Source organism: Natator depressus, chromosome 6, assembly GCF_965152275.1.
Source record: "Natator depressus isolate rNatDep1 chromosome 6, rNatDep2.hap1, whole genome shotgun sequence".
NCBI classification, from domain to species: domain Eukaryota; kingdom Metazoa; phylum Chordata; order Testudines; family Cheloniidae; genus Natator; species Natator depressus.
This window is the reverse complement of record NC_134239.1, coordinates 53,438,891-53,454,176: the sequence shown is the minus strand read 5'-3', so window position 1 is coordinate 53,454,176 and position 15,286 is coordinate 53,438,891.

Below are 15,286 nucleotides of genomic sequence, written 5' to 3'. Positions count from 1 at the left end.
ATTCTTTGTTCCTAGATGTATACATTTGCATTTAGACACTGAAGACCTTTGTCCATAAAACAGTACAGCATGGACAGTAGCAATACTAGCTTGCCTCACACCAAGATACCTCTACTCTCAGCTCCAGGCGTTTAAGTGGAGTTGATATGGTAAACAAGCGTGCAAATCAGTGCCTGTTCTGGAGATAACTTTACTCTTACTAGCAGTATAACTGTATTTACTTTTGGTGTAACTGAGATCAGTATCAGCTTCATCATTCTAAAATGTTTTCACTGAACTCTAATGTGCATCAAATTATGATTTCACTCTCCTCTTGTTTTCAGGAGTTTTAAGTGTTTTTAAAATCATATTGGAGATTCCTTAATACACAGAGGAAGATTCTCCAGGGGGTTTCTCCAGGCAATTTATGTTCACATTGAATTGTGTAAGGAGACTCAAAAATCTGGTCTCTGTACTTCAGTTTCCCCACCTGTTAAATGATTTATAACAATAGTGAAGTTACTTACATTTAAATGAATAAAGTTTGTAAAGTGCCAGTTGCTCTTTGTGGGGAAGGCACTATTTAGAAAGCCAAAGTTCTATTGTTAAGGGGCTAAAAGAAGTCCTTGCAAGTCTCTTTCCCTGCACTGAAAAGTTCAAATTATTTACCAGTTTATCCACACCTGCTTTATGTACACAATTGAGCAGAAGTTACTATGAGAGAAGATTTTTTCCAAAGATTTTTACTATTTCCCGTTTAGTCCAGAAAAACAACAAGAATGACTCTTCTTATGGTAGTCAACTTTTCTCCTTCTGGCCCTTGCTGGAAATTGGGACCAGATTCTGAACGCAGCAATACTGGTAGCTTCAGTGGGGTTTTTCCAGGTTTACACTGGGCTAGCAGAGATCTTATGAAGTGCAGAATGAGGGCAGTTAATGCAACTTCTTTGAACCCAATCAAAGGATTCTGATTTTGTTTACTTTTTTGAGTGAAATTTCAAAGATGGGGATCCAAAATGGCTCCTTCTATTTTTATCTAGTTCTTATATGGCCCTAATCTCTGTAATAGCTAATACAGAAATAAATCCTACCTCTTCCTTCCCAGTATGTAAGTGAAAAAAAATAATTGAAAGGTAGATGACATTTTTCCACCTCCTCTTAGTTATTACCAGGGTATTGTTGATCTTTTCTTGAAGTTCTTCTACTTCCTGACAGTTACCTTCCCCCTGCATAAACTGGTGCATTTCCAGTTTCCAATTTAGAAAGCCTACTGACTCAGGATCCATTTTAAAAAATCTATTCATGTGAGTTGTTCATACAAATGCTGTATGTGCAATCAGGCCCACAGATGGGGGGTGGGGGAGAGGGAGAATTGCCCAGGGGCCCAGGTGATTTAAAAGGGAGACCCAGGCCCTTTTAAATCACCTGAGTGGGTCGCAGGGCTCCTAGGTGCATGTGACTGCTCCAGGCCCCGCACTTTGGGGGGGCCCCGCGGGCCAGCACGATTGGCCAGTGCGGTCAGTCACGGAAGTGACGGAAAGTAACGGATTCATCACTTCCGCTCTGCCCTCTTCCCCCCACACCCAGGGGCTGCCCTGGCTCTGGAGCCTGGAATTGCTGTCAGTGGGCCTGTGTGCCCCTGTATGAATTGTGTGAGTAATTTTGACAGACCGCTTTAACAATTTGGATCTGGTTGTTAATTTCAACAGATGTAACATTTTTATTCTATGTGTAATGTTTATTCCCCACTCCTACTATGCCTCCCGAAAGTGCAGAGGTTTTTACGGAAGGCTGGCAAACTGGTTTTTCCTGTGTAGCCAATTGGCAGCATATTTGATCTCTGTGTATAATACATTTGTGCTGGCGTTATTCCATCCACCTGCTTAGAAAAGAAGAAGAAAAACTCCACCCATCTCATTCAGTCTTTTGAGAACTGTTATGTCCAGGTTTCTTAATTATGAAAGATGTCCTGGGATTTAGAGATGTCCTGGGGTAGTTAAATTAGCAATGATATTTTGCTTTGCAGTATTCAGATTTAAACTTAAATGGTTACTTAGCCTTTTCCTCACATGGAAATAACTGAAGAGCTCCATATTGGGACATTGCACCATACCTGGGAAATAAGAGCAAAGGAATCATTTTTCCTCTGGAGTTATTTTTGTTTTAAATCTCCTATTTTTCTTTCTTTCTTTGAAGTATATTGAAAGAATTGTCTGATCCTCAGAAATTCTTGACAGCCGTCAGTCTACTCTGCATGGCCTGAGTTCTTTCCCAGAAGCTGTGCTGCGCTAACTAAATTCTTTTGACATAAGATGTGTGCAATTATTCCACTTTCATTTAATGGTAATAATAAATATTGGGTCTATGCTTTGAATACCATTACAGCTGATGGGCAATTTTCAAATGGTGAATCCTAGCCTATTTTATTGGATTGTGGAGCATAACATTTTTTGCATATCATTCAATCAATATCATAGCCCCCAGAAGCAAGTTCTTCTCTCACTTATACCGGCTCAATTTCATTGACTTCTGTAACTAAGATCAGCACTTCCTCCCATTGAACTCCCTCTCTTCCCCCATGGTAGTTTGAAAGTTCTGTATTCTTCAACAAAGCTTTTTATCCCCCCTTGCCCTCTTGTTTGCAGCATTGATAATCTTATTCATTTATTAAAAATTGCAGAGAGCAGGGTGAGCTTGTGAAAATCTGTCTAGGGAGCCAGATCACTTATTAAAACAGGAGCGCTGTACTTGTGCTGCATACTCACATCTAGATTGAAAGACAGTAAGATCTATGGAGAAAAAATAAATAGCCATAAATACTGGAATAGGTTAACTATACAAGTGCCTATAAATGAAAAAAAGAAATAACAGCTAATATGGTGTAAAATATAGCGGAAGTCTCATGAAAGAATCTGTCCTGAGGTTTCTAGTCCTAGTTTGAAGATTGCTATAAAAACAGAAATTGAGGGCCATTCATGCAATGCAAACTGAACATGAGAACTTTTTCAGGCTTGCTTTTCACTGGTGTATCCCACTATGAAATAAATGCCATACACAGGGCCAAATTCTTTTCTGCACCCTATATTTGATGGGCACAGAGGAGGAGGGGCAAAAAGGCATCAGTTTTGACTCCCGGATTCTGAGGTTAGTTCTTCACTAATAGTGACCTCTAGCCTTGTGTCGCAATTCTAACCTATGACAACAGGCTGTGTTTCAACACCCCTAAATGATTGTCCATCAGCAGGGAATAGCCCAGCCTGCGATTCTGCCCCAACACGATCACTATACGGGGGGGTCTGCATGGTGGCTGGCTACACTAACTTTACTCTGCCTCAGGACTCCCCCAGTCATGGGTAATCCCAAATTGGAGAGATTCAATTGCATCTGGCACAAAGAAGGTGGAACACAAGAGAATCTGGCCAATTGTTTTTCTTGATTTTTTTTTAAAGTAACTCACTTAAAAACTGAAATGTATTAAAAGGCAGATGCTGAGGCCAACCTCTAATTAGGCAAATCCAAGTGCATTGCCTTAACCACACAACCATCCTTCCTCACTATAACATTTACCTCCCTATTCCTCACATTTGCAGTGTTTCAGATAAGAAAACTATCTTTAATCAAAACAAAGCAAATCTGGAGATCAACCCCTTGGTTATGTATATAGTTTCATTATAGAAAAACCATACCTGAATGGACCACTTCCTCCTTAGACTCAGATACTAGGCTGGGCTGAGATACATTGCCAGTGGTCTGGTGTTTGCCCATGCTGTGCAGGATAAATAGAGGAATTCAGTCTCTAGGGTTGTTAATCAAACACCTTTCACGTATGTGAAAAATATGTTTAAAAAAGAGAGATCCGACAAAAGGTTGCAACAATCTCTGGTAAAGCTTTGATGGGACTTGAGTGCCTGCCAGGGTGGTAAAGAGTTCAATGGAACTCTTTTTCCCTACTTCATTCCTGTACTGTTCACATATAGTAGCCTCACTTCACAACTACAAAAATTGACTTATTATTTGTGACATTAAGAGGCGAATTTTAATGTGTGTAATACCATAGTCTCATTAATAACAATGTCCACTTCAGACATCTGTTCAATAACCGTAACAATAATTTTACAGAGAGAAATCTAACAGAGTAATAACAAATCTTTCCAATAAATTAATTTTACAGATGTTTTGTTGGATATCTTATCTGGACTTTTTTATTAATAGGAATATTACTATATTTAAAAGTAAGCACTAAGTACAAAAAAGAGTTCACTCATATATGGCTAAAACATAGCAGCAACGGTGGAAACTGAGTCTCTTGTTTTATTATTCTAAATTAATCTAGTACCTACCCAGTCACTAAATCCAATCCTGATCTTCAGGCACCATTTTCATGGAGTTAGAGACTGGGTCTTAATTTTAATTCAAGTCATGTTGTTTGTCAGACACTCAATTCATTGGGCTGGTTTTGTGATATTGTTCTCCAGGAGGGTATGAGTTAAGATTTGAACAAATCTCCTATAACACAGAAGATCACCTCAAATGGAATTTTAGTCCCAGAAGTAAAGATTCAAGTGCTTCTCTGAAGGGATCTGCTAAATCACCCATCCTAAATTTGGAGCTGAAAAATAGGAGGCTAATTTATATTTATTCTATACATTGACAGAAAGCCTTTTATAATGGGGGGGAAAGTATTCATTGTCATTGTACAAGGAATTAACTAGCTAGTAATCAGGAGTTAGGAAAGCACTTGGAGATTGTTTACTGAATAAATAAATAGACAAAACATTGGAGCTATAAGTTAAACATCAGCAAAAATATTTCTATGATTTATTAAAAAAATTGAATTCAAGATTTTGCTTATTTTAATAATTATTTGGTTTGATGATCATTCTTTTTCTCTCTGATTACCTGCTCCTTTCACTAAAAAAAAACAATAAACAGCCTCTGAGGAGCATGAATGTTTAATGATTCTGTGAAGTTACATTACCCCATAATGATGATGATGGAGTCTCCCACTGAGTTCGACAGATGAGCTACAGACACTTATTTTGCATCCTGAAATGAGACCAAAGACCAGTTTTGGATCTGCAGTGCCACAAGTAGTGACAATTGCAGATTAATGTGTGCTTCTTGTAGCCTTACACCTTGAACATCTCCCCTTAACTGCAACAATCCAAAAGCTCTTGAAATTTTTCAGTCCATGGTAGGCAGAACAGCTGCCATCAGATCTTGTCATGAGCGAAGAGCTCCCAGATGTTGAGGTCAACATTACAAGATTACAGGCTGGCCTTGAGAGTGTCTTTGTAATACTTACTTGGTCTGTCTTTAATATGAGTTCTAGTCTGCAATTCTCTATAAAAGACAGCCTTCAGTATTCTGCCGTTAGACATATAGACTACATGACCGCACCATCTCAGCTGCACTCTCACTATAAAAGCTTCAATACGGCCGATGTTGCAGCACTCAAGGACCTCAGTGGTTAGAGTCAAATCTTGCATTTAATTCCCATTATCCTCTGTAGACATTGTAGGTGGAAATGGTCCAAGCTTTCCATGTGGCATTGATAAGTGGTCCAAGCATCACCGCCATAAAAGAGTGTGGTGATGACCCTGGTGCAGGAAACATCATTTTTTTGTTTTCAGTCTGTTCACCGTCTTCATTCCAGAGACCATATTGAAGTTTTTCAAAGGCATCACTGGCTGCACCAGTGCACTTCATAATGTCATCATCAATCATTGCATCTCATGAAACAACACTACATAAGTGGCAAAATTTGTGAACATCCTCGAGTCTTTCATATTTGATGTCCAGAACTAGAATAGTTGCAGTACTTCCCAGCCAAGGCTGAACAATGACTTCTGTCTTCTTTAAGCTGATCATTAAGCCAAAATGTTTTTCTGCAAGCTCAAAGAAGTCAGTGAGCTACTGGATGTCCCTGAGTTTATGGGCCATAAAGCATGATTATCAGTGAACAGTAATTCACAAATAATTGTCTTAACTTTTGTCTTTGTACTCAAGCAACGTAGATTCAAGACACCTCCATCCATACACTTCTGCATATAATTGCCACAATCAATGTCTCTGAAAGCATCTATTAGAAGAGCAGCAAACGCAATGCTAAATAATGTCAGAGCAAGAACACAGTCTTGTATTATTCCATTGGCAACAACAAAGGTATTGAAAAAGAACTCTTAGTCAAGGACACATACCTGCATTCCTGCATGAAAAAAAATTATGACACTGACAAACTCATCAGGGCAAACGAACTTGCAGAGGACTGTTCACCAGCCATCTCAGTTTACAGAGTCAAAGGCCTTAGTGAGATCAACAAAAACTACTTATAGGTCTTGATTCTGTTCAAGGCATTTCTCCTTTGCCACAAACACAATATTTCCACAAGCAATGAAGTAATGTGCTATCTGAATTCTTTCCCCACACCTGATTACTTTAGGCCAAGCTTCATGACTGTGACTCTGGCGTTAAAGTCTCCTAGGATGATTAATTTGTCATGCCGGTGAACTGACTTTATGGTGTTGTCAAAATCTTTGCAGAATTTTTCTTTGACGTAGTCAGAATGTATTATTGTGGACGCATATGCGCTAATGACTGTTACATGACATGCAGATGTCAAGCTGAGGCGAAGGACCATCATGTGATCATTTATTCCTTTTGGTACACAATCAGGTGTGCACTGCCTGCATGCAGGTTTGTGACTAGGGACCCCCAGCAGCATCCTCATTACCGCATACAGTGCACTAATGTATGTTTCATGTATGAGGTCAATTATATTAAAAATATAAATACGTCTAACACTGTTGTACATTCCCATGTAAGGAATTGCTCCTAAACCACAGAAAATGAGAAACATTTTTCTTCTTTAACTTTCTGTTTGTTTGGAAGACCGTTCTAAAACTGTCCTTCCTCTTATTCATGATTCTCATTCCACCACCCAAAACCTAAATGCTCACCTCCTTCTAGAAGGGAAAGTGGGTGGTTGTTAATGGGACATTGCCTTTTGTTGCTCAGTTAATGGTTTGAGTATGGTCTATAAACAGAAGACATTAATATCTGACAGTCGATAAATAGCCTTTATGGAATCAGTGGTCTCAGTCAAGGCCCTAATAGGCTAGTGTCTATATAAGAACCACAGCAGATCACCTTGTTAGTGATTTCAGCAAGGAGAGCAAGGAATGCACAGTGCATGGAGGACTGTGTTCCCTTCTCACACTCTGAGGAAGTTCCTCCTGGATAAGGCTTGAAGTATGTTGGATGACTAGGATGAGGGAGTCTTGTATTGCTCCTTCCTGTGCTTGTTCTGAGGATAAAGACTTGTTCTTCTGAGGATAAAGAAAAGGTACCTGTGTTTGAATATAGTGGGGAATATTCTGCAGAAGCTACTTATGAAGTAGGAGTGTTGGGGGGAAGCCCTCTTTCTGTAGTAAGGATATTAACTAAGGCTGGACCAAAGAGGCAGTGTTCAGATCTGGATAAATTTTAGGTTTAGCCAAGGACTGGAAGTCCTGGTTCCCAGCTCTTTCAATTGCCCAAGATTTCACCCCCAACTACTGGAAATTTCCACTAAGATCAGCAGATGCTGTGAGATATATTTTTTCTTTAGTCAGACCTGATCCAGAACATAAGGCCCTTCCATTTTTGGATCCAACCCATATCCAGAAACATAAGGGCAGTTGCAGGTCAGGGAGATTGGAGTTAGGTTCCATTTTGGGTCCATTTGTTGTGTTAAAGGCTTAACTTAATAATCATTGCTTCGCCTTAGAATACAATGAAGTATTTTAGCCCTCTTCTTGAACAGTCCCCATTATAGAAGGAAGAGGACAGAAGCTGTTGTAGGAGGGGAATTATTTAACCTTTATAATGATGGTGCTTTGGAGTGGGGTGGCCTTTACCTTTATGCTTTGTACAATACTGAGCACTTTGTCAGTGCTGTACAAATAAAAAACCCCACTATCCTTGAGGCTGTACTGGTAACTGGTGATATTATGAATGATGATGGCAGACAAACAGTAACAAACAAAAAAGCTATGTTAATATCACTCCATTAAAAAGCTAAAAATGGGGCAGATAGAGGTGGTGAGGAGGAAAAGTTGACGTTGTTTACCAAATGGAAAGCAACAACACTAGAAGGAAAGAAATATTTGTATTTGAATCATTTAATGGGGAATGACAAACAATATAAAGTGGAAATAGAACATTAAACTCAGTAATAAAAATACTTGGCCCTGGAGATGCATCTGATCTGAACCTGTCACTGAGTCTCAACATGTATAAACTGTGGGAGGCTTTGGATCTGGCAGATCTTTCCACCCCTCAATGTTGTATGTGGGAGGGTATGTTAATATTCAGATTAAAATCTGAATTGCATAGTTTTGGCCCTGTCATATCACACTAACTCGATGTAAACCCCAAAGAAAGGGATACATCCTGAATTCACATAATGGTATTTGTGTAGTAGTATGACAGTGCTTCAGTTTCCAATCATCTTATTTAGCACAGCTTCTTTCTTTTAAATTATATTAGAATATTAAACATTAACACATTAAATAGTTTGTCTAACTAACCTTAGGCTCCTCATAGTCCAACACCAATCAAGGCAATTATTCTGAACATTAGCTCACCTACCTACTCAACTATCTGCCTTGATGCATAGATGTTTTCTCACAAGTCTTCCACTTGAGATGGTGTTTGACACTTGAAGTTCTGGCATGTTAGACAGTGCAGGTGATATAACAGCATTATCTGAAGATGAAGCTGGTCCAATTACCAGACAGGGTCAGAGGGTAATCAGGTTGTCTCTCATGGTGCAGCTTACTGTCCTTGGATAGAGATATACAGTATAACCTCAAAGTTACGAATGCCAGAGTTAAAACTGACCAGTGAACAACACATCTCAGTTGGAGCCGGAAGCACATAATCAGGCAGCAGCAGAGTCAAAAGAAAAAAGCAAATACAGTACAGAACTGTGTTAAATGTAAACTACTAAAATAAATAAAGGGAAAGCAGCATTTTTCTTCTGCATAGAAAAGTTTCAAAGCTGTATTTACTCAATGTTCATTTGTAAACTTTTGAAAGAACAACCATAATGGTTTGTTCACAGTTATGAACAACCTCCATTCCTAAGCTGTTTTAATTCTGAAGTTATACTGTATGACATAAATCTTCTTATGAAACATGGGGTTAGTAGTCCCCAGAACAGAGGACCTTATATTGCTTCTTTACACCTTACATCTGCTGCTGTGTTATCATTGTTTCTTCCCATTTACTCTGGGTAATCATCTACATGATTACCTGCTTTCAGGAACTCTAGGAGAATACCTTATGTTAAAGAAGTATCATATGCTTCTTTTGGCAGTCTCATTAGCTTCCTGTAGCAGCTCACAGTGAAAATTTTCCTCTGCATTGGGACTCAGATTGTAATTTGACATTTGATCATCAACTATGGATGGCTACTTTCCATTACAACACTTTCTGAAGAGAAGTAGCTCCATTAAAACTAAAAAAGGCATTTACCATGGAACAAATATTGACACAGGATCTTGAACCCCACTGAACTGATGGTAGTGAGGGCTTGTGGTTCTGTGCTGGAACTCATAATTCCTGAAACTTGATTAAAGTTGATAATACTGAAATTTGGTTGCTGTAAAGTCAGTCCAATTACCTATTATTAATTCTTTTGACAGTATCCAATGAGCAAACATAATTTTGATGTAAAGCACCATGTGTCATAATGAGTCACTAAATGTAATCAATCCCTAAAACAATGATAATTAATTTTGTTCTCTGCTTCCCTTTTTTACATTTTAGTATAGAAAGGATCTCAAAATACTCCAGTTTGTTGCATTTCCTGCACCTCTTCCCTTGTGATAGACAGTTTTCCCCTTTGTTTTGCTTTGACTGTAGTAAGTACGAGATAAATGTTCCCTTTTTTAATGTTCCCTGCTTTCTGCTATTGTCCTGTAACATTCCATTTCATTCATCCTTTTGTCTTGTTTAGGTTGAACTAACCGATAAACAACTCCACTCTGTTCCATGATTGTTCCTTGCTCTGTATTTTGCTTGTTAATGAAGTCAGAGTGACAAACTGTTGGAATACATTTCATCAGTGTCAGCTCTGGCTACATCTGTAACATTTGTGGCACTTCTTTCTCAGCAATGCCAATTGCAAAATAATCTCTAATTTGCTTCCCCCTCCCCCATCTGCCCCAAATTAATAGGGCTCAGACAGTTCTAAGGAATTCTCCACACTCCACAGTGGGAGATGCTGACTGACATTTGCTCTACTGCACAGCAGGAGTTTACCGGTTTGGGCTTGTCTTTCTGCACAGCACGGGTTTAGTAGCTTGGGTTTTCCATTAGACACAGTTGGGGTTTACATATCTTCACACCTGGAGCTTGCCCTATTATATCCAAATGAAACACAGGTTCAGACAGGTTCTGACACCAAGTCCTATCATGGAGATGAGATGTGAGAACTCCATTAGGATTCCCTCTGTTAAAACAGCACAAACCAGACTTTCAGCTTCCTTGGCAAAACATTGACAAAGGAAAGCATCTTTCTGGAATATATATATACTACAGTACAAAGGTAAATGTAGGGTTAAACACTACATTTAACTCTACTGCTGCAGTGGGGCCAGGATTTCACCCATGGTGTTAAAATATAGTAAAAGCTGTGTTATCCAGCCCCGTACCATCCAGAAAGGTCTATAAACCGGCATTTCTGATCTTCATTGAAAGTCCGGTTTATAGTCTGGTTGGCATGGGGCTGGCAGACTCCCTAACTAGCTCCGCATCACTCCCTGGAAGCAGCCACATGTCCCTGCTGCTCCTAGGCAGAAGTGTTGCTAGGCAGCTCTGTGCGTTTCCTCCTCCCTGCCCTGAGTCCTGGCTCCACAACTCCCATTGGCCGGGAACCACGGCCAATGGGAGCTGCAGGGCAGCACCTGTGGGCAGAGGCAGCGCAAAGACCCACCTAGCCGTGTATCCACCTAGAAGCAGCAGGGACATGTCGCCACTTCCAGGGAGCTGCCCAAGGTGAGCGTCGCCCAGATCCAGCAGCCCACACCCCTCCCACACCCCAACCACCTGCTCCAATCCCCCTCCCACAACCAAACTCCCTCCCTCTTAGTTAACTGGAATTTTTGATTTACCGACACCCCCCGTTTCCCCAATATGCTGGATAACAAAGCTTTTATGTATTTCAATTTTCAGGCTTCTTTACTCAGAGACACACATCCTTATTAAGCACTTGGTATTTTCAAGGTGCCTTAACTAGTCTCTCAGCATCCCATCAGATGAGTAAGTAACTACACCACCTGCTCAAGAAACTCCCTGAAAAAGCACAAGAACAAATCCACACAGACACACCCCTAGAACTCTGAGCAGGGGTATTCTGTCTGCTACCGAAGAGCCATAAACCTGGAAATCCTGGACGCCCCATCATCTCAGGCATTGGCACCCGGACAGCAGGATTGTCTGGCTATGTAGACTCCCTCCTCAGGCCCTATGCTACCAGCACTCCTAGCTATCTTTGAGACACCACTGACTTCCTGAGGAAACTACAATCCATCAGTGATCTTCCTGAAAACACCATCCCAGCCACTATGGATGTAGAAGCCCTCTACACCAACATTCCACACAAAGATGGACTACAAGCTGTCAGGAACAGTATCCCCAATAATGTCACTGCAAACCTGGTGGCTGAACTTTGTGACTTTGTCCTCACCCATAACTATTTCATATTTGGGGACAATGTATACCTTCAAATCACCAGCACTGCTATGGTACCCGCATGGCCCCACAGTATGCCAACATTTTTATGGCTGTAGAACAACGCTTCCTCAGCTCTCATCCCCTAATGCCCCTACTCTACTTGCGCTACATTGATGACATCTTCATCATCTGGACACATGGAAAAGAAGCCCTGAGGAATTCCACCATGATTTCCATCCCACCATCAATCTCAGCCTGGATCAGTCCACACAAGAGATCCACTTCCTGGACACTATAGTGCTAATAAGCGATGGTCACATAAAGACCACCCTATACCAGAAACCTACTGACCACTATTCTTACCTACATGCCTCCAGCTTTCACCCAGATCACACCACAAGATCCATTGTCTACAGCCAAGCTCTGCGATGCAACCGCATTTGCTCCAACCCCTCAGACAGAGACAAACACCTACAAGATCTCTATAAAGTGTTCTTACAACTACAATACCCACCTGCTGAAGTGAAGAAACAGATTGACAGAGCCAGAACAGTACCCAGAAGTTACCTACAGGAGAAGCCCAACAAAGAAAATAACAGAACGCCACTAGCCATCACCTTCAGCCCCCAACTAATACCTCTCCAGCGCATCATCAAAGATCTACAACCTATCCTGAAGGACAACCCATCACTCTCACAGATCTTGGGAGACAGGCCAGTCCTTGCTTACAGACAGACCCCCAACCTGAAGCAAATACTCACCACCAACCACACACCACACAACAAAACCACCAACCCAGGAACCTATCCTTGCAAAAATCCCATTGCCAACTGTGTCCACATATCATATCTATTCAGGGGACACCATCATAGGGCCTAATCACATCAGCCACACCATCAGAGGCTTGTTCACCTGCACATCTACCAATGTGATATATGCCATCATGTGCCAGCAATGCCCCTCTGCCATGTACATTGGCGAAACCGGACCGGTAAAAGAATAAATGGACACAAATCAGACGTCAAGAATTATAACATTCAAAAACCAGTCAGAGAACACTTCAACCTCTCTGGTCACTCGATTACAGACCTAAAGTCGCAATTCTTCAACAAAAAAAACTTCAAAAACAGACTCCAACAAGAGACTGCTGAATTGGAATTAATTTGCAAACTGGACACCATTAACTTAGGCTTGAATAAAAAAAACTGGGAATGGATGTGTCATTACACAAAGTAAAACTATTTCCCCATGTTTATTCCCCCCCCCCCCCCGCCATTTCCTCACACGTTCTTGTCAACTGCTGGAAATGGCCCACCTTGATTATCACTACAAAAGTTATTTTTTTCCTTTTTCCTCTCCTGCTGGTAATAGCTCACCTTACCTGATCACTCTTGTTACAGTGTGTAAGGTAACACCCATTGTTTCATGTTCTCTCTGTATATAAAATCTCCCCGCTGTATTTTCCATGCATGCATCCAATGAAGTGAGCTGTAGCTCACGAAAGCTTATGCTCAAATAAATGTGTTAGTCTCTAAGGTGCCACAAGTACTCCTTTTTTTTTGCGGATACAAACTAACACGGCTGCTACTCTGAAACCTACAATTATAGTATCTTTGGGGTTGAAAGCAGTGTCACTATCATATCTATTAAACTCAATTTCTTCATTGGATTTGCATTTGCATAAACTAATCTGCTTCAGGCTCAGCTCCTTTTTTATTAACCCTTTTTTACAGAGTCACCCTTTCACTGCTAATGCAAATACCCTGCCCTTAAAGCAATAAAACTCTTGTTTTCTCCAAACCAAAATGGAAATTTAAAGCACAGTAAAGATGTGAAGACAAGACTAGGAAAAGAAAAAATGTTTTGATTATGCAATACAATCAAGAGCACCTGTGCTGGAATTCATTAACTCTTTTGAACAGGCAGCTGCATATTTGCAACATCCTGATGAGGATGCAGGGCCGGGGAGGAGGGGAAAGAAGGAAAACGGATGACTGCCTGTACAGACTGGAAACCATAACAAAATATTTAAAGTGCCTCATTTTCTTACTCAGGCATTTTATTATCCTGTTTCTCTTTTAGGAGAACTGATGATTTCCTTATACTTCTGTGCATATAATATGTCTTCACAGTTCATTTATAGGTGTCTTTTTTGATAAATACTACTCTATGCCATAGTAATGGTTCCAAGCGGTAAGGTTACCATAGTGTTAATTCCCAGAGCCCGTACTCAAAGTTCAAATCTTCTCCGTGGGAGTTATTCCCAAACAAAAGAGGCAATTGAAAAGTTTTTGGTTGTTTTGGCTAACCCATTCCTTCTCCCAATATAATTCTCCATCCCATGTTTCTCTCTCTACTGTTTAGATCATGCAGATATGGTTACAATTCATGGAGGTTCCTACTAATTCTCTTTGAGGACATGGTTTTCAAATATGCACAGGTTCCATCTTATTACCCATAGATCCCCTGGAGGTAAGGGATATCAGCCTGAAGCTGATCCTTGGATCCTGTTGGTCTCTGAATAATGTATCATGATTAGTGGAACTAGAGTCCAAGGTCTTATTTTCCCTGGAGACACTGTTAAGGAAGGACACTGATGGAATTGGGGAAATGGGTGGAGTTAGTCTGGGAGAAACACAGCCATAGGGACAGAGCAGGGCACAGAGTTTAATAAATTTCCATTTTTTTCAACTTAACCTGCATTCAGCTTAACTATTTGCTAATGAAAAATGGTGGCGGCACCTCAGCTATGAGTTTTCTGAAGTACAGCAGCTGACGCCATGAGCCATGAAACTTGGTATGAAACCCCCTCAGCAGCCCCTGGATTTTGCAGACACAAACCTAACCCAGCAATGACCTGGTGGAAGGAGTCTGAGCTGTACACAGACCTGGGCGTGCAGGAGGATAACAGCAGGAAAATAAAACTATACATTTACTTTATTGGAGAACAAGGCAGAAGGATCTGTACCACTCTGAAGCTCACCACTTCCTCAAGCCTCACAGCAGTGCTACAAGCCCTGGGGACCTATTGCTGCCCAAAGAAGAATGAAACTGTGTGAGCAACACAGATTTTTCACTAGAGACCAATCTGAAGGGGAGGGAGCACTTGTGATCACCACTATGAAACTGACTGCTCTGGGAAAGCAATCTCACATTAAACAGATGCTTAGACATGAAGTGTGCAGTGGAAACCTCAAGAGAAAGGATGAAAGTCCTAGGAGGAACATCACCCCCAGAATTACATGCAGTGAGACAAGAGCAAAAGGAAAACAGGAGGCCAGGGTTCCACACCCATAGTGAGATTCATTTATTGTCAGAGACAGCATGAGTGCGCAAAGAAACACTCCACACTAGGAAAGTATTGCAAAGAATGTGGCAAGTTGAACAATCATAGCAGTGTATTCAAGAGCATTGGACAGTCTCAAAGATTCCGTCAGATGTGCACAAGAGGAGAACGGTATAACAGACAGAAGTGATGACATTATCTCCTTGAGTCTGAGAGCATATCAGGTTCAGGCTGATGTGTTACTGGAAGATTTCTATTCAATTATATTAAGCCAATGATGTTTGTTTACAAATGCTGCTT